At 35.8% G+C, this 18810-nt stretch overlaps 1 long non-coding RNA gene across 7 annotated transcripts in view; it reads right to left on the bottom strand.

The window, feature by feature from the left end:
* Positions 1 to 456: 456 nt before the first annotated feature.
* Positions 457 to 18810, bottom strand: part of LOC105499063 (uncharacterized) — an 87366-nt gene continuing 69012 nt past the window's right edge. The window contains exons 5-9 of one of the 7 annotated variants that reach the window (XR_011623516.1): positions 15958 to 16100; positions 12893 to 12951; positions 6074 to 6164; positions 1101 to 1122; positions 457 to 977 (exon numbers count right to left, since the gene is read on the bottom strand). This is a non-coding gene — a long non-coding RNA (uncharacterized lncRNA). Of the gene's footprint in view, positions 1123 to 6073; positions 6165 to 12892; positions 12952 to 15957; positions 16101 to 18810 lie in introns of all 7 variants that reach the window. The other 6 variants (XR_011623511.1, XR_011623517.1, XR_011623514.1 and 3 more) reach the window with 6 other exon arrangements.

Here is an 18810-nt window from a genome sequence, read left to right as displayed (position 1 = left end):
ATTAATTAGTACAGTTTATTTCTTGAAGATGTATTATTTGGTAGGTATAATGATCAAATGAGTTCTACTGGTCTATAGTAGAGTTTCCCCAAATGTCCAGTCCTGAGAGATGAAACAACAATTAAATGATTTCGAAGGTCCGGTAGGTTTAAGAAATGCTTCATACCAAACTGATTTCCCAGCTAATCCTACATCCCATAGCACAGAAGTGATCTGCAAGTCTCTATAGCGAATTTTAGGGGAGGTGAGTCAATATTTTGTTTGAATACTATGGAAAGAAAAAACACAAGGAAAAATAAGGAAGTAAATTTACGTAAAACCTTACTTTTTTTTTTTTTTTTTTTCCTTGAGACGGAGTCTCTCTCCGTCGCCCAGGCCGGAGGGCAGTGGCGCAATCTCGCTTCACTGCAAGCTCCGCCTCCCGGGTTCACGCCATTCTCCTGCCTCAGCCTCCCGAGTAGCTGGGACTACAGGCGCCCACCACCTCGCCCGGCTAGTTTTTTGTATATTTAGTAGAGACGGGGTTTCATCATGTTCGCCAGGATGGTCTCGATCTCCTGACCTCATGATCCGCCCGCCTCGGCCTCCCAAAGTGCTGGAATTACAGGCGTGAGCCACCTATTTTAATTCTTTGTTGCCTTAAACTAAAAACATATCCCTGTTAAATAGCTTCCCATCTCTGCAGAGCAGCTCTTTTCCTCAGAACCCCATAACCAGACAAAACACCCGGGACATTCACATTTCCTGATGAGACCTTTAGCACACATTCTATTTCCAAACTGTGAAAATCAGCTACATTTTGATGACAAGTAGTTTAGTAAAACCAAGGAACCTTCTTTGTCAGTGAAGTGTGTGGTATTTGAGCACATGGGATGTGACAGTGTGTACTTTGGGTCATTAGAGTCACAGTTGTCTTCCCTTGAGGTGCCCTCTGATTCTCTTCCAGCTTCTCATCCTCAAGTCTCAGGTAGTTAGCCCTAGGAAGAGGACCCCAGGAAGGGAGAGGAGAGTGAGAAGTTGATTTCCAGATTACTTTCAATGCTCATTAGGTACCTCTTCTTCCTGAGAATGATTCTCTTCCAGTAAAACTCCATACTTACAGCCGTTCAAAAGACTTCGAACCTTTAAAACAGAACAGAAGCAGGAGTAGTGAAGATTTTCCCCATCTTTCCAGAATCACCAACATACAGAAGTAATAAAAGAAATGTATATAGCTTTTTCTTAGAAAAACATAAAACATTCAGGTCATGTGCTGTGTAAATTAAGAACAAGGAAATGAAAGATTTATTCAACAAGTAAAATAAATGTTTTTAAAAGAATTATCAGGCACATTTTGTGTCCAGTTTGGGGCAAACAGTGAGAAGAAGAGTGGGAATGATAGTGAAGCAGAGGGAGGAAGAAGCTGTGTAAAGAGAAATGTGAAGTATAGATGGAGGAAGGAAAGGGAAAATGAGAGAGAAAAAAGGCAAAACAGTCCCTAGGGCAGAGAGAGGGCAGAATGTTTCCATAGGTTGTGAAGTATAAGTCACAAGCTTCAGCTCACCAGGACCATGGATTCCAGGATGGTATTATTATCTATTTAATAACTCATTCGCTGGACACCCACCACATACCAGGGCCTCTTCTGACTTGGGGAATATGGTATCAAACCAAACAAAGCACCTCTTTTTTTTAACTTACAGTTGATAAACAAGAAAATATGTGTTAGACATATTCTATTAAGGTAAAAACAAAGCAAGAGAAATTTAGTGACTGAAAACACTGTTTTAGATTATGTGGTCAGGATGGTCTGTGAAGAGATGAAATTTAAGCTGAGATGTAAATGGAAGGAAGAATCTGACTTTGTGACAATATGACAATCATTCCAGGCCAAAGAAACAGGTACAAAGTCCTCAAAGCAAGAAGGGGTTTACAAAGTTGGAGGAAAAGACCAAAGGTGAGTGTGGCTGAGGTATGAGGGAAAAAAATAGAGACATAATACAATGTAAAAGAGTGATTTTTAGGGCAGTGAAACTACTCTGTATGATACTATGATGTTGGATACATGTTATCATAAATTTGTCCAAACTTGCAGAATGTACAACACAAAAGTGAACCCTAATGTAAACTGTGACCCTGGGCAATAACAATTCATTAATGCAGGTTCATCATTCTGGTGAGGGATGTTGATAATTAGAAGGTTATGCATGTGTAGAGGCAGGCGCTATTTAAGAAATCTCTGTATCTTACACTCAATGTTGCCGTGAGCCTAAAACTAACCTAAAAAATAAAATCTATTAATAGTAAATAAAGTCAGAGTGGTAGGCAAGAGCTAGATTGTGAAACACTGTAAGGAGACTGTTAGTAGGCTATTGTAACAATCCAGTGACTCGGACTGGTGTACTGGCAGTCAGAATAATGTGCTTTGGAAAAGAATCAATTAATTCACTAATGGGCTGGATATTACAAATAAGAGAGAGAGAAGAATCAGAGTTGTTTTGTGGAATTTGAGATTGAGGAGTAGGTGGCCGATGATGCCGTGTACTGAGCTGAGGAAACATAGGGGATGTGGAGGTTTTCTGTTGTTGGTTTCAGTTGCAGGTAGTGTTGTGGGGCTGGAGAATCAGAAGATCTCTTTGGACATGTGAAGTCTACGGAGCCTATTAGACATCCAGGTGATGTTGAGTAGGAAGCTGGATATACAGCTCTAGAGCTCTTACTAACATTCTTAATTTTTGCAATTTCTTTTTCTACAGATTTTCTATACTCAGATACTTTAACATGAGGAAAGTAAACAGGAATAATGGTGAGAAAGAGTCTCTGCACTATCACATCAGTAATCAAAACAATACTAGCCATAAGATCTAGATAAAATCAAACTCAGGATCAAAGCAAACACTGAGTCATGAGGTCCATTGTTTCAGCAGAAAGGAAGCACATTCTCCACATGGAAACTTGAGAGGTTAATACCCTAGAAATCTGTAAATACCAAACTGGTCAAGTAAAAGAAAATAGGAAAAGGGATTACCTTAATTTGGATAAATTAACTTGGTGGGAAATACTCTTATCAGAGATGAATATTTTCTGCAAGGCTTAAGGATTTGGAACACTAATTAAAAGTTACAAAATACATAGATTTCAAATGTATTTGTTATTTTGCTTATGTTGATGTATAAAGCTGATGTCAGTTTCTAGTTATTTTATTAATATAAAATATTACTCATAAGATATCTCACATCAATAGGACCTGATCTCTAAAAGGTCAATTCTGTGTGTGATTTATAGGCACAGCCTGAGCCCAGTGCACAATGTCTAAGTTGAGAGAATATTCTTTGATTAGTCATATTGTTTTAGCAGTTGAAATAAAATATAAGGAAATATTAACATGACAATAGCAGGCCAAATAGATCTATTTTTATATTTATAGATGAAACACTGCTCCATAAGATTATATTTGAAATAATTTGTCAATACTTATTAAAAAATTTCAAAGAATCCTCCATGCCCCAACACTCCCTCTTCATCAAGAAGCTTCACAATTAGGAGGAACGGAATGTTGGCAAACTTAATGCATTGTATTAAAGTCTATAAAAAACAAAACAAAAAAGGGACCGGGCATGGTGGCTTACACTTTAATCCCAGCACTTTGGGAGGACAAGGCGGGCAGATCACGAGGTCAAAAGTTCGAAACCAGCCTGGCCAACACAGTGAAACACCATCTCTACTAAAAATACAAAAATTAGCTGGGTGTGGTGGCGTGCACCTGTAATCCCAGCAACTCGGGAGACTGAGGCAGGAGAATTGCTTGAACCTGGGAGGCGGAAGTTGCAGTGAGCCGAGATCCAAGATCGTGCCACTGCACTCCAGCCTGGGTGACAGAGCTAGACTCTGTCTCAAAAAAACACAAAAAACAGAAAACAAAAAACAAAAAATCAAAACAAACAAAAACAGGGCCGGGATTGGTGGCTCAGGCCTGTAATCCCAGCACTTTGGGAGGCTGAGGCGGGCGGATCGAGACCAGACTGACCAACATGGAGAAACCCCGTCTCTACTAAAAATATAAAATTAGCCAATTGTGGTGGCACATGCCTGTAATCCCAGCTGCTCAGGATACTAAGGCAGGAGAATCGTTTGAACCCAGGAGTCAGAGGTGGTGAGCGGTGATCGCACCATTGCACTCCAGCCTGGGCAACAAGAGTGAAACTCCACCTTAAAAAAAAAAAAAAAAAAAAAGGCAGGCAATTTTTGGCCACCTACATGCATATAGTCAAAAATAATTATCTTAAATGGAGGGAGAAATTTATTTCTAAGTATTTAAAATAAGCTTAATTTTAAGAGTTGAGATTAAAAGTAACGAATTCAAAAATTAATTTCGTTGCCTTTAAATAAGGATTATACACTCATGTGACTTTCTCACAAGTACAGAAATTGTGTGTGTGTGTGTGTGTTCATAATCCCTTGAAAATTTCTTTCATGTAAGAAACACACACACACACACACACACACACACATACACACAGTATTTCCAGAATTCCAGATTTTAAAAATGCAGTATTTCAGATTAAAACCCAGTCTTGAAACGTACGTGTGCATATTCCGGCAAATTTCCTGTATGTATTTTGTATGTACATATGTTTTTGAATATCTATAATATATAAGACAGGAATGAATGAGGCTGGAAGCTGAGGTGATGGTAGGGAGAGTGTGCCTCTCACAGAACCTTAGGCTGTACTTATTTCTCTTCTACAATGTTTTCACTTTCCTTTCCACATTAGGCCATATGGGTTAGGGTGTTAGCACTAACTTGCAACAATATATTTCATAAATAACAATACACTCAATCTTTGGACTCTTGGCTTCTCCAAGAAATAGATTGTATTTATATATTTTCACAATGACTAAAGAAAATAAGGATTTTTCTAGATACAGTTCACCACTGTTCAAATCCCTTATATGAGAACTTTCTAGGTAGTCTTTAGGTTCTTTTCCAAGTATCTGTGACACCAACTACTTTTGAAGAGTGCTAAAATGTTACTTTGCTATTGTTTTACCAGGCAAAAAATAAAGTAAAAAAATCATATTTGCCATTAATTTATCTTTACTTAACACTAGAAAATGAGCCAAAATGTAATTCATAATGAGAATTTCAGCTAAAGCAGAATGATTGTACTTAGTATAAAACTAAGGTGACAAAAATTTGGTATCATTTTCCTCATACAAGTAATTACTTGTTTCAATCATTGATTTACACAAATAACTTACAAATATATTTCATTAAGAAGATATCAAATTATACCAAAGTATACTGAGTAAAAATCAATTTTGGATTTAAGGACGTTCAGAGCACATGCTATTATCTCCTCTGCCTGCACCAAATCCATGTAAATAAGAGCAAATATAAAAGGCATAAAAGTGGAATATGATTGAATGTCATATTGAATGAATGAAAGGATACGTAGCAACATTGAAAAAACAGAAGAAGAATGGCATGTGCGATTTTTTTTTTAACACAAATGTGGTTTTTCTACACTAACAACCAATTCTCAGAAACCAACTGGTTGTCCAACAATTCAATGTAATCCTGATATTAATTACCTGAAGTTAGCACAGATCCTGCAGGTTAAGGCTCGTTCACTTTAGACACTTAAACTGCAAATGGTGCCCCAGGTACTCACTTCTACCAAGCCAACTACGAATTTGAGCATACCAACCCTCTTCTCAGATGTCATGATTCACTAGAATAACTTGGAGAATTCAGGAAAATACTTGGCTTATGTTTACTGGTTTATTAAAAAGGATATAATTCACAAATAGCCAACTGGAAGAGATGCATAGGGCAAGGCATGGGAAGGGTGACGGCATAGTTTCCATACCCTTCAGGGGTATACCAACCCACCCAGCACTTCAGTGTGTTCGCCAACACAGAAACTCAGGGAATCTTGGTCGAGTTTCTTTATAAACCGATCTCCAGTCCCATCCCACTTCCTGGAGGTCAGGGAATGGGGCTGAAAGTTCCCATCCTCCAATCATGTTTTTAGTATTTCTGGTGACCAGTTCTTATCCTGAAGCCATAGCAGGCTCCACCCTGACTCACCTCACTAGCATAAGTTCATGTGTGGTGGAGTAACAAAAGGCGTCCTATCACTCAGGACATTCCAATGGCTTTAGTACTTCTGTGCCAGGAACTGAGGACAAAGATCAAATATAGTTTATTTTATTCTATTTATTTATTTATTTTAAGACAGAGTCTTGCTCTGGTGCCCAAGAGGAGTGCACTGGCATGATCTCTGCTCACTGCAGCTTCCACCTCATGGGTTCAAGTGATTCTCCTGCCTCAGCCTCCCAGGTAGCTGGGATTACAGGTACCTGCCTCCATGCCTGGCTCCATGTTGGCCAGGTTGGTTTCAAACTCCTGACCTCAAATGATCCACCCACTTCAGCCTCCCAAAGTGCTGAGATTACAGGCATGAACCACCATGCCTGGCCAGATATATTTTTATTATCTCACAAATGGCTATATGATATTTATGAAACATACCTAAAATAAAATAGCATTGAAAATAATGGTTAAATATATATCAGGAAAATGCTAATAAAATGAAAACAATTGTGGCATTAATGAATATTAATGAGTATCAGATAAGATAGACTTTAAAGTAAAAAGCTCAAAGAGATATTTACTATTAATATAAAAGACAGTCCACCAAGAGATAGACTCAGAGGTCCACCAAGAGGGTAGATCTCAGAGACTTTAAATGCCCGGCAACACAGTCTAAAAATACATAAAGCAAAAGCTAAGAAAATGATATATCTACCATAATTCAGTTAGCCTTTAATATACCTTTCTCAGAAATCAACAGAAAAAAATAGACAATCATAAAATACAGAGGATTTGAGTAACACAATAAAAAATTTATCTATATAGATGTATACCTCAGCCCAGGTAAAATAGATAGCATTTTAAAACACACATGGAATATTCACAGGTATTGTCCATTACTCAGATACAGAGAAAGTCTTAGTAAATTTTTTAAAAATTAATATGATGCAGCTCATGTTCACCTAGCATAATACAATGTTATTTCTAAAATAAAGTAAATATTTATACCCGAGAAATTTTCAAAACTTTTATTGCATCATTGGTTTGTAAAAAACAAAATTAGAAAGCAACACAATAAACAAATAAATAAATGGCGCCCCTATTCAAAATCTATGTTTGAAAACTAAAGTAAAAAGTAGAAATCTGCCTTAACATCAATCAATCCCCATTCTCTGTTTCTCAGGTAACTACTATTACTATTATAGTATCTGTCATTCCAGATTTATTCCCTATATGCTTACATGTTTTGATTGATTGATTGATAGGTAGATTACAGATAGAATCTAGAACCATAGCTCATTGCTTTGTGACTATGGTGTAGATACAGTCATACTACAGATTAGTTTGTGCCATATATATTATTCTACAGCTCTCTTCACACTTAGCAGTTCTCTCTATGTCAGGATGCCATTATCTCATTGTTTTTAAATGTTGAATAATATAGTATGCTTGGACTATGTTTAATTTAGCCACGACCCCATTGATGAAAATTTAGGTTGTGAAAAAAATGGTTCAGTTTTACAATCTTTTATGCATCCATTAAAAGGTCTTAAAATGTCTCTCCAGAGAGATATCTGAGCAGTTTCCCAGTCTAAAAATCTGAAAATTAAATTGCTAGGTTGAAGTGTATATTCATTTTTAATTCACATAGATGAATTACCAAAACGTCTTTCAAAATGACTCTCCTAGTTTACACATCCAACCAAGTATACGAAAGTACTGAGTATTATCAGCCTTTTAAATGTTTTTGTCAAATTGAACTTTGTTTTAAATTACAGCTTTAAATTACACATGACTGAGCATATTTTATTAGTTCATTAGCCATTTTCATTTTTTCTTCTATGAATTGCCTATTTCTAACTTTTTTCTCATTTTTTTGTTTGGTTATCTTTTTATTAATTTATAACAGTTCTTCACATATTCTGGATATTAAATCGTTGTATTATACATTACTATATTTTCTTTCAACTTTGTCTTGCTTTTAATTTTGCTATCTTTCTTTATACTAGTGTTTTTTAAATTTTGATATTAAAAGTTACACAATTTAAAAAGATTTTGCAAAGCCTTCACTAATATTCCCAAACACTTTCTCAGCAGTCAGTAAAACAATCAAAATAAGTTTGTTCATGTTTTAAGAGAACAAAATCACGTGTTTTCTAAAAGATATGAAGACATTTAAATTGTTTTAATTTTAATAACTATAGTTGAATTTGTATATGTTAATTCAAAAATGTTTTGAGATAAGGAGGCACCATTAATATCTTGAAAAGACAGGGACAGTTACTTGACATTTGGAAAAAATTCTGTTTAGATCCTCACCGTATACTATATACAAAAACAAAATCAGACAATTAAGAAATTTAAAAAGGTACCAAACCATAAAAAAATTTACAAGATAGGTGAATATCTGATCTTTGAATAGGGTAGGATTTTCTGAGATTAAAAACTCTGGAACAAATTATTATTTTTAATTTTTTTTCATTTTAATGTTTTTGGAGTACAGGTGGTTTTTGGTTACCTGGGTAAGTTCTTGAGTGGTATTTCTGAGATTTTAGTGCACCTGTCACCCAAGCAGTCTGCACTGTACCCAATATATGGTCTTTTATCCCTCACCCTCCTCCCAGCTTTCCTCCCTAACTTCCCCAAGTCCATTATATCACTCTTATGCCTTTTCATCCTCGTAACTTATCTCCCACTTACAAGTAAGAACATATATTTGATTTTTCCATTCCTGAGTTACTCCACTTAGAAAAATGACCTCCAGCTCCATCCAAGTTGCTACAAAGACATTGTTTCATTCCTTTTTATGGCTGAGTAGTATACCGTGGTATAGATATAATACATTTTTTTAATCCACTCATTGGTTAATGGGTACTTAGATTGGTTCCATATCTTTGCAATTGTGAATTGTGCTGCTATAAACATGTGTGTGCCTATGTCTTTTTCACATAATGACTTCTTTTTCTTTGGGTAGATACCCAGTAGGCGAATTGCTGGAGCAAATGGTAGTTCTACTTTTAGTTCCTTAAGGAATCCCCAAACTGTTTTCCATGGTGATTGTACTAATTTACATTCCCACCAGCAGTGTAGAAGTGTTCCCTTCTCACCACATCAATGACAATGTCTCTTGGTTTTTGACTGCTTAATTATGGCCATTCTTGCAGGAGTCAGGTGGTATTTCATTGTGATTTTAATTTACATTTCCCTGATGGTTAGTGATATTAAGCATTTTTTCATGTTTGTTGGCTATGTGTATATCTTCTTTTGAGAAATGTCTTGTATCCTTTGCCCACTTTTTGACGGGTTTATTTTTTTTTTTCTTGCTGAAAGGAACAATTTTTTTAAAAAGACATTGATTTGACTTCTAAATGAGTCAAAAACAAAATTTTTATTTTACTTTATTTGAGTCTAAATGATTCTAAAAACTAAACATTTTAATAAATGTGATACACAAGACTCACATTTTAGCTTTAAAAAATTCCCATGGAAACTTACGAGAAAATACCAGGATACCCAAGGGATAACTGAGTAAAGCACTTATACAACTCATAAAAGAAGAAACACAGATAATAAAAGATTTCAAATTTGCAGTCATCAAAGAAATGAAATTAAAACTGCATAAAATATTTAGCAAAAAAAATTCAGCAACTTTTATTGGATTTAGTTTAAAAATGAGCCAATTCTACTGAGAATAAAAATTAGAGTTAAGGTTAAGCTTAAAAGAATATGCCCCTTCTCTTCTAATATAACTGGCATGTATCAAAAATATTAAAATGCTCAGACTTTAGCATTTGGCCTGGGAGTTTTTATTCTAATAATAAATTCTAAGGAGAGAATCCAAAATGCAGATAAAAATACAAGCCCAAAGATTTTTTTAATAACATTAATAAAAGCTAAAAAAGGCAAAAAGAAATAACCTAATGATTCAATATTATAACTTCATACTATAAGTATTTACTGCTCACCTACAATGAGCCAGGCCTGCTAAAGGGTTAGAGAGTTAGTGCACAATAAGACAGATAAGGAGCTCATGATCCAGAGGGGCCAGAGTAAACAGTAAATGAATGGCTATCTCCTAGAGCTTCCCAGTGGCCTGCCTCTGCAGATCTGGGGCAAAGTCCTACAGACAGAGGAAATGGCAGTGCAAAGGTCCTGAGCTCCAGGAAGGAACTGGATTTTCAAGACTTTGCAAAGAAAAAAAGAAGAAGAAAAAGAAGACAGGCATAAAAGCCCATATTGCTGAGCTGCCGGACATAGTATTAAGGCAATTCCACAATAAGAAAATAATTAAACAATACATGCATGCTGTAAAACGCTGCTTAGTATAAGTGATATAAATTTGCATAAGTGTTTGGTAATATGAGAAATGCTTGTAATATCATGTCATATAAAAAAGCAGGAAAAAAACTTTATGTATTATACTGTCACGGCTATGGAAAAATTGCACAGAAGACTCACTGGAAAGAAAACTGCAGTGTTAAGAATAATTGTTCCTAAGAGAGCAGAGCAGGACTTTTTTCTCTCTTTTTTGACAGTATTTTATTATTTTCAAATTCTCTATAAAGAGAACATATTAATTTAATAAGCCAGGAATGTCTAAAACTGGGGAATAAAGAAAACATACCCAGTGAATATTTCACTCAACTTACCAAAAAATCAACTTAAAGCTACACATCTCAGCATTCCTTCACGTAGGCTGCAGAGATTTTTCATTACCTTGTGCTAGCAGGGCATGGTTTTAATGCTTCTAATGCATGCCTTTTATTTGACTGTCCTGTTGATACATTTTACTGAAGTCACATTTACAGAAGCCCCTGAACAAGACACTTAAGCTGCCTTCACACCACTGTCTCTTCTGTCACTTTCAGCCATCCCATTTCCACCCCCACTAAATTTAATACGCTGAAATATGAGAGAATTTGAGTGCTAGCTTTGCTCAGATGATGGAGGATCTTGACAGCAACTCCATCCCCTTGTAGAAACTCTCAGTCAGCATGAAACCTACTTAGTATAATAAACACCACAGCATGAACTATTTTTGCAGGTGAGTTGTCTTGTGGGCAGCCCACCCATAAATTAAGAGGACAGGCTAGAACAAGAAAAGTGGCTCCAACAAGAAGAGGGGGAAATAGAGTTTAGCCTCGAACCCCCCACAGACTGAAGGTCACAGGCCTGCTGAGACTGACAATTCATTATAATTTATTAGTGAGAGCATTCTTCCTTAAACAGCAGGGGCATTAGAACCTGACACATTACTTTTAAAAACTTAATAGAAACTGAAAAGGTTTTCAGAGGACATGAGATATATGGAACACCAGAAAGGAAGGCAAAGTTTATGGCTTGTCAACCAAACTTGGATTTTCTTATAAGCAAAAGGACTTTCCAAATGTTATTGGCATCTTAGTGGGTGCCATAATAGCGAAATTGTAAACTCCTGGCATCCCCCCTCTAACTTATAGTTGGTGTTCAGAGTTTCTAGAGTTATCTATAAAATATTGTGCAAGAATTAATAACTCATGTCATTAATATAACTAAGTCCTAATCTATTTTAAATCTCATTTTGAACAAATTTTACCATATTTGATTTTAACATTGCAGCTATCCAATGAGTCTTCAAAAGGACATTTTTAAAAGTGTATCCCATGTAATATTAATTTGTGCATGGCATTCTTCAGAAAAAAATTTAAAGATTCAGCTGTCAAATAAGTTTAGGGAACTCCGATATCCCCTGGATTCTCAATGTGCATTGCCGTATTAAAGGTTTTGAGAAACCTGGAAGTAAAGAAAACTATTTGAACCATATCTAACTTTTGAATATTTTTGCACAAGGTATCTTTTAACACAAATGCCCCTGAGACGTTTGAAATAAGCTGTCTTATAACAATTTTGCTTGCCTCTCAGAATTATAATGAAGATAAAAAAATTCTCAACTACGATTGGCTCAAACATCAGGTGCTGATAAGAAAATTGGTGCACTGTTATTTGGTGGCGTTTATTTTTATTTCCCTTCCAGAGATCCTACAATCTTAGAGAGATCCTAGTTTTAAATGTGATTGGGATCTCAATGTATTAAATTAAATGTGATTGGGCTAGAGGGGGATTGAGTGGTTCACCCAGCAGTCCTCCTTTCTCTCGACACTCTCTCCTCTTTCCCTTTCATAATGTCATATGATATAAAAGGCTATCTAACCTAATACAGCAGACACTATGATATCCAACGTGTGTTTTCTTGCATAGGGTACACCTGGTATCTAATTAATGAGAGGAGCAACCAAATTATGATTTCATTTCTGAATTCTAAAGTTCCTACAAGATGTACACTTCGATGTGAACATAGTACAATATTTAATATCAGGAAAGACAATTTCTTATGTTTATGTTCATTCTACTGGCTGATTTCAACCTGATTCAACTCAATTTATATTTGAACTTTCACCAGGTTTGACCTAGGATTCCTCGATCTTCCTGAATTGAAATGGAAAGTTAGTTACAGTGATACAGAGGAGAAGCAGAAATCTACTACAAGAATGAGCATTATCCATAAAATAAGAAAAGTTAGTGTGTGAGTCAAGCCCACCTTTAATGTATTTTGACAAAACGATCTTAATATGTGGATATAGTATGCTGTCTAAAAGTGTTAAGAATCATATAGCAATATTAAATGGAATGGAGGAAAACAAGTGAAAGCTTTCAAATGTACCATTATTATTCTAATTACTAAAGCTGGATGGAATAGCTGCATTGTTTTCTACAGTTTGCTGCTTGTTGTCCTTTCTAAGTTCAGCATATCATTATAGTTCCTAAAATGTTTACCTTCTTGAAGTGCTTAATAGTCCCAAGGACTTTCAGTTAAAATGTACATGCTAAACCATCTGTAATAGAGGGAAAATAATATTAGAATTTTTTCAAAAATGTAATGCACTTTTTTCTGATAACAAAGGAAGAAGAAAACTACGTTTTTTGAATCTGCAAACATTTGACAAAGGCTCACTTACCGAGGGAGACAGTGAATGAAAAGACCAAAAAAGGCTGACTAATGACTCAATGTTATGCATAGTAGGAGTGACATGCTTGGCCTACCTGCTCATCTACAACCTGACTGAGTGCATCACCAGTGTGACCACCTGGAGGAGGAGGACCTCAAGCCAGACAAATAACAATGACCATGGATGAACAAGAGAAATTGATGAAGACTCTGTTGTAGGATAACTTACTGACAGAAGGTGATGTCTAGATCTCAGAGGGTTAAAAAGAAAAAGAGGCAAGGTAAGAGAAGTGGTACAGAAAAAGAAGAGGCAATGTAAGAGAAGTGGTACAGTATGGGCTCTGGCATGGAACTGCCAGAGTTCAGAGCCTGACTCGGCTGCCTCTAATATTAAATTAATCAGGACATTAATAGGAATTATCCAACAGGATTACAGTGATTGGATGAGGCCATGTTTGTAAGCAGAGAATAGAGCTAAGCACATGGTTGGTACTTAATAAGTATTCCTTATTATTAAAATAACACATTCTTTCTTTACATATCCTATGGAAAGGGATGCACACTCTGCTATGTACCTGCATAGGACAAAACTAGGACCAATAAACGAAGTTACAAAGAGACAGACTTAAATTCAAGAGAAGAAAATAATGAATAAAGTTTGAAAGTTAATTTGGGAATTAGGAGTCGAAGGAGTCCTTTCTGTTTCCAGCTTCAGTTTATGTTGTCTGCCTATGGCATACGGCGTTGCATCAAGCAGTGTGATGGCATTCCAGCAGAGGGTGGGCACTTACACTGACAGTTGTAAAGGAGATTTCTCCATTAGGTGATAGATTAGTGCTGTGCCCTACTCTAAGGTTTTAAGACTTATCAACATCTCCGCCTATCTATACCACAAAACACCTCTAATAGATAGATAAATGCTAATTTCTCATAAGGGAAAGAAAGCACAAAAGATGTATTATCGGTGTGAAGGTTTGGTCTGACTGCTCCAACAAATGCCATGCGCACACACTAGGACTCAAATAAGAAATAAATTTGTTTTGTTGTGTTGTACTTTGTTTTTCAGAAATCAATCCAGTGTAAGCATTAGAACTGCTTTGCTTGTTGCTCCTCACCTGTGGCTCTGTTGTCCACAATACACTTCCCTCACATGATCCAGTACTGTCACTGGATCTCCTACACAACTTGGAAACAAGACTTGTAACAAGATCTTTCAAGAGCACACACTTTTAATAGTGCCAAAATACTAGTCATTCTGCAGAGGCATTACCCTAGAAGGCCATTATCCTATGTCTCTCCCCTGCATCGATATTTCTAACTATTTTTGAGGACTCAGAGATAGACGTAGGATAATCAAGATCATGGGGTAAAAAAAAAAAATAGTAAAGTTAGAAGAGAATGAATGGTTAGTCCACAAAACATGGAATTTGGATCAGGATTGGAAACTGAGGCTTCAGAATCCCTCTGCAGTCAGGGGAGTCCTCTGAAAACCCCCAAAGCTGCTTGGACTCTCTCATCAGCATCATTGTGGAGACACCTTATTACCCATGATATGAGTTTCCAGAAGCACCAGACTTCACCAAAAGACTCTAATGAATAAAACTCTCCAGGCAGCTGTAACCAGCTGCCCACTAGACATAAAATAAGACATGTGGCAGCTGGGAAGACTGAGTAGCCAAAATAATGCATTTGACTTTCATTGCAAGATGTACCTCTCCATCAAAAGGGATTATGCAATAGGGGCCCATATCATGCTCACAGCCAAGGCAAAGCCTAATATGGAAGTCCCACTTGTCTATAAACTATTGCATAGGTTTCCCAGGTTCTTCTCAGAACACCCAGGATGTCATATAAATAAGATTCTACAGTAATCTGTATTGACTGTCCTTGAAATCCCAGCTTGAAGTGTTACACACATTCTGGCAAAGGATGCAAAGGAAAGCAGGTGTGTTCTCAGTTTAAAAGCAGGCCAGTGGCCTGGATAGTTATTACTTGGGATTAAGTTTAATTACACTACCTCTTTTTCATTCTGATACCCTTGAATATTTACTATTTTGTATTGTTTCAACCAAACGATACTACCTTTAACCCATATTCTTATTTTATTTTATTTTACTAGAAATAGGGTCTCACTCTGTCACTCAGGCAATCATAGCTCACTGCAGCCTCAAACTCCTGGCCTTAAATGATCCTCTTGCCTCAGCCTTCCAAGTCTCTGGGATTATAGATACAAACCACCACGCTCAGCTCTCAGTCCATATTTTTAAAACAAAGCTCAAGAAAATAACTAAGGCATTCTCTAAATTTGCTTAATATCTGGGATAGCCTAAATCCACCTTTGGAAACTATTAATAAATCATCAGTTTCATATAAGATTGCCCTCAATCTTCACAGGGCCAGGAATCTGATGTAATGTAAGTTTATCACTTAATTTGACACAGATATAAAACAGAAGACCAATGTCGATGCAATTTAATGCAAGTTTTACTAGTATTAGTCAATATGATTTGGATCTTTTTTTATTCCCTTAAGAAATGACAGGAAAAAAATCATGTATTTAACTGTTTCTTACAGAAAAAAATCATATTAGAAAAAGCTAAAGCCTTTTTTTTTTGTAGTTTCCCATTGAGACTAGACATCCTTAAAACTTTGCCCTAGTATCTTTTTAAGAGAAAAGGGTTGAGAGATTTTGGATAATTAGACATTTCATAGAGAACAAACACAAAATTCCAGACAATTTTTTGAATATATTGTTCTTAGTTCACGTAAGGCGGGATTTTTACCATATAAAAATGAGACCCCTAGACATTGAATTTGATAAAATATACAAAGTCACTATTAACAGCCTTAAAATAAAATATTTTAAAGACTAGGAACAGAAGTTGCTGCTCACCTCTCATCAACATCGGCTACTTTTACTGTCATCTAGCATTTCTAGATGATGTTTCTCATAGTGTCACCTCTAGTCATTCCTTTATCTCACATGGTTACAAAATGTTTTCTTCCAGATAAAAGATCAAGTTAGCCATCTAAAGACTAAAAATACCGAAAATTGATGAATTAATAACATTTTTGATACAAACATGTAATTGTCTCTAATCTTTTTTAGTTTTCAATTAGGAAATAGCCTAGGGGAAAAGTATAAGTAACTTGAAAACATATCGTAGTATCTTTAGCAGTCGTAGTCAAGGCTCTTCTGCTTATGCTTGTTGGCTGATCACTATAAACATTGTCTACATGATGAAAATACTAACCCAAAGTTTGTAAATGTAACATTAAACACTATATTAAACCTCTTAAACAAAAAAGAAATACAAAATTATCGTGCAGCTTTTAAAATATTTGAAATAATGAACTGTTGCTTTCCAAGAAGTCACAAGTTGCATTTTGGAGCTGAGCTTGCAAATCTTCCCCAGGATGAAAAGTTGGTAGCTCTGATTTGTAGAGTATTCTTATTTGGCACATCTGTTGTAATGTGTCCTAACTTACATGATGGCAGTTGACAGCCATAGGCACCTGCTGCATAAATATAAAAACAACACAATGAAGGTAGTGTACAAAACTTATAATTTTAGGATTATTAAAAGTTAAATACAGAAGGCAAACCTGTCAGACTTACTGTCTCAGATCCATTACTGTTTCTCAGATTCAAAATTTCAGTGATGAAAAAGGGAGCACCTTGAAATATAAAAATCACTTTCTATTTCTACATTTATACACACCTATGTATTATTTGATCTTAAATAATAGACAACTTGAAATTTTCTCTGATAAGATTTTGAAACTAAAGCTTGTCATGGTAATTATCTTTACCTAGGAAAATGTACATATCACCTTTTACACAGAAAATATTCAATAAATGTTGCTAACTTATGGTTTCTATGTATTAAATATTAATACTGTGTTTTTTCTAATGGCATAAAAATTCAAATTCTAGAAACAGGTCAAACACAAAAAGTATAGGAAGGAAAATGAGTTAGGTATGATATAACCAATTTTACTTTTATTTCTTATACATTATTTTTAAAACGCTATCAGAAAACTGTCTAGATTTATCATCAGCATTTTCCACATTTATTACACACCAAAGAATCCTGGGTGCAGTAGGTTACTTTTTCAATTACCCATTAATTTCAGTTTATTAATAGGTTATCTCAAAGGTATATGAGTGAGCTATTAAATGTTGAAGTAAGGAACAAAAAAGCCAAAAACATACAGAAACAACGAAAAAAATACAGGCATTTGTGAGATGGTGAGAATGACAGTGGAATATATATAATATACATATTATATATACATGTATACATCTTTTATATATATATATATATATATATATATATATATACTTTTTTTTTTTTTTTTTTGAGTCTGGCTCTGTCTCCTAGGCTGGAGTGCAATGGCGCAATCTCGGCTCACTGCAACCTCCGCCTCCTGGGTTCAAGCGATTCTCCTGCCTCGGCCTCCCAAGTAGCTGGGATTACAGGTACCTGCCACCAGACCCAGCTAATTTTTATATTTTTAGTAGAGATGGGGTTTCTCCATGTTGGCCAGGCTGGTCTCGAACTCCTAACCTCAGGTGATCCACCCGCCTCAGCATCCCAAAGTTCTGGGATTACAGGCGTGAGCCACCATGCCCAGTCGGAAATAATTGTTAAAAGAATAACAAATATGAAGAGACGTATGGGATATGTTAGCCCCTCATCCCATCGATAATTCTCTTCCACATCTTAGGCTCAATAGATAAACTATACACACTGGTTTCGTTTTTCTTTTTCTTTTCTTTTTGTCACCACCTTGACCCCAAACTCCAAGCCGTTATCAGATTAATCTTTTCAGAACTGATTTCAGACCTCATTAGCAATGACCAACCTATCCTACCTCAAAAACAGCTCCTATCTGTGTGAGTGTTTATTCAGGGAAACTAAGCTGATGATATTGATGATGAAGGTGTTGCTATTTAGTCTCTCTTTCAGCACTGAATTTTCCTCCACTACAGTGAGCAAGAATCTCTGAAGCTAGCTCCCATTTTCTGCTACCCAGTGCCTCCCCTCTGCCACAGATAGATCATGCTTTCATTGCCAGCATTTCTGAAGTACTCAGAGAGTATATGCAATGGTCCTATTAAAAATAAATAAATAAATAAATAAATAAGATGCTCTTTTCAACAATACATTAATCATAGAATCATTGCAGTCTGTGCATAGATTTCAAAAAGTAGGTCTATTCAGGGCAAGAGTAGGTCTCTCTGGGCCAAGAGATATTATAGTATTGATGATACAGAGGAGGCTAACCTCAAAATGCACCAACCCATGTTGTTTGGGGACTGTAATTTCTGATATTAGTTTATTAATGTTCCTATTCCTCGCTAGACGGTGAATGAAAACAAGGTCTGTTTTTCTCGCCAATAGCTATATATTCCCAGCATCTAACATATTGACATCTAGATAATATTCAACAAAAAAATGCATCAGATGAATTAATGAATGAGAGAAGTCTTAAAAGTACAAATTGTCCTGAGAATATAAAGCTCTGACTTACAAACTGGATTCCTGATACCAGACCACCTTATCAGAGCTGAATTTGGTAGCAAGGAAAGGAGAATGCAAAAAGGCTTTAAGTAAATGCTAAGTAAAAGAAAGAATACAGAACATTGGCTCCAAGGAAACTAATGTCAAATTCAACAGATTTCAAAATGTAGTTGATAGTCAATTATGAATACCCATGAAATAAATATTATGCTGTGAAT

Source organism: Macaca nemestrina, chromosome 5 (assembly GCF_043159975.1).
Source record: "Macaca nemestrina isolate mMacNem1 chromosome 5, mMacNem.hap1, whole genome shotgun sequence".
Taxonomy (NCBI): domain Eukaryota; kingdom Metazoa; phylum Chordata; class Mammalia; order Primates; family Cercopithecidae; genus Macaca; species Macaca nemestrina.
This window is presented reverse-complemented; position numbering and strand designations above follow the sequence as displayed.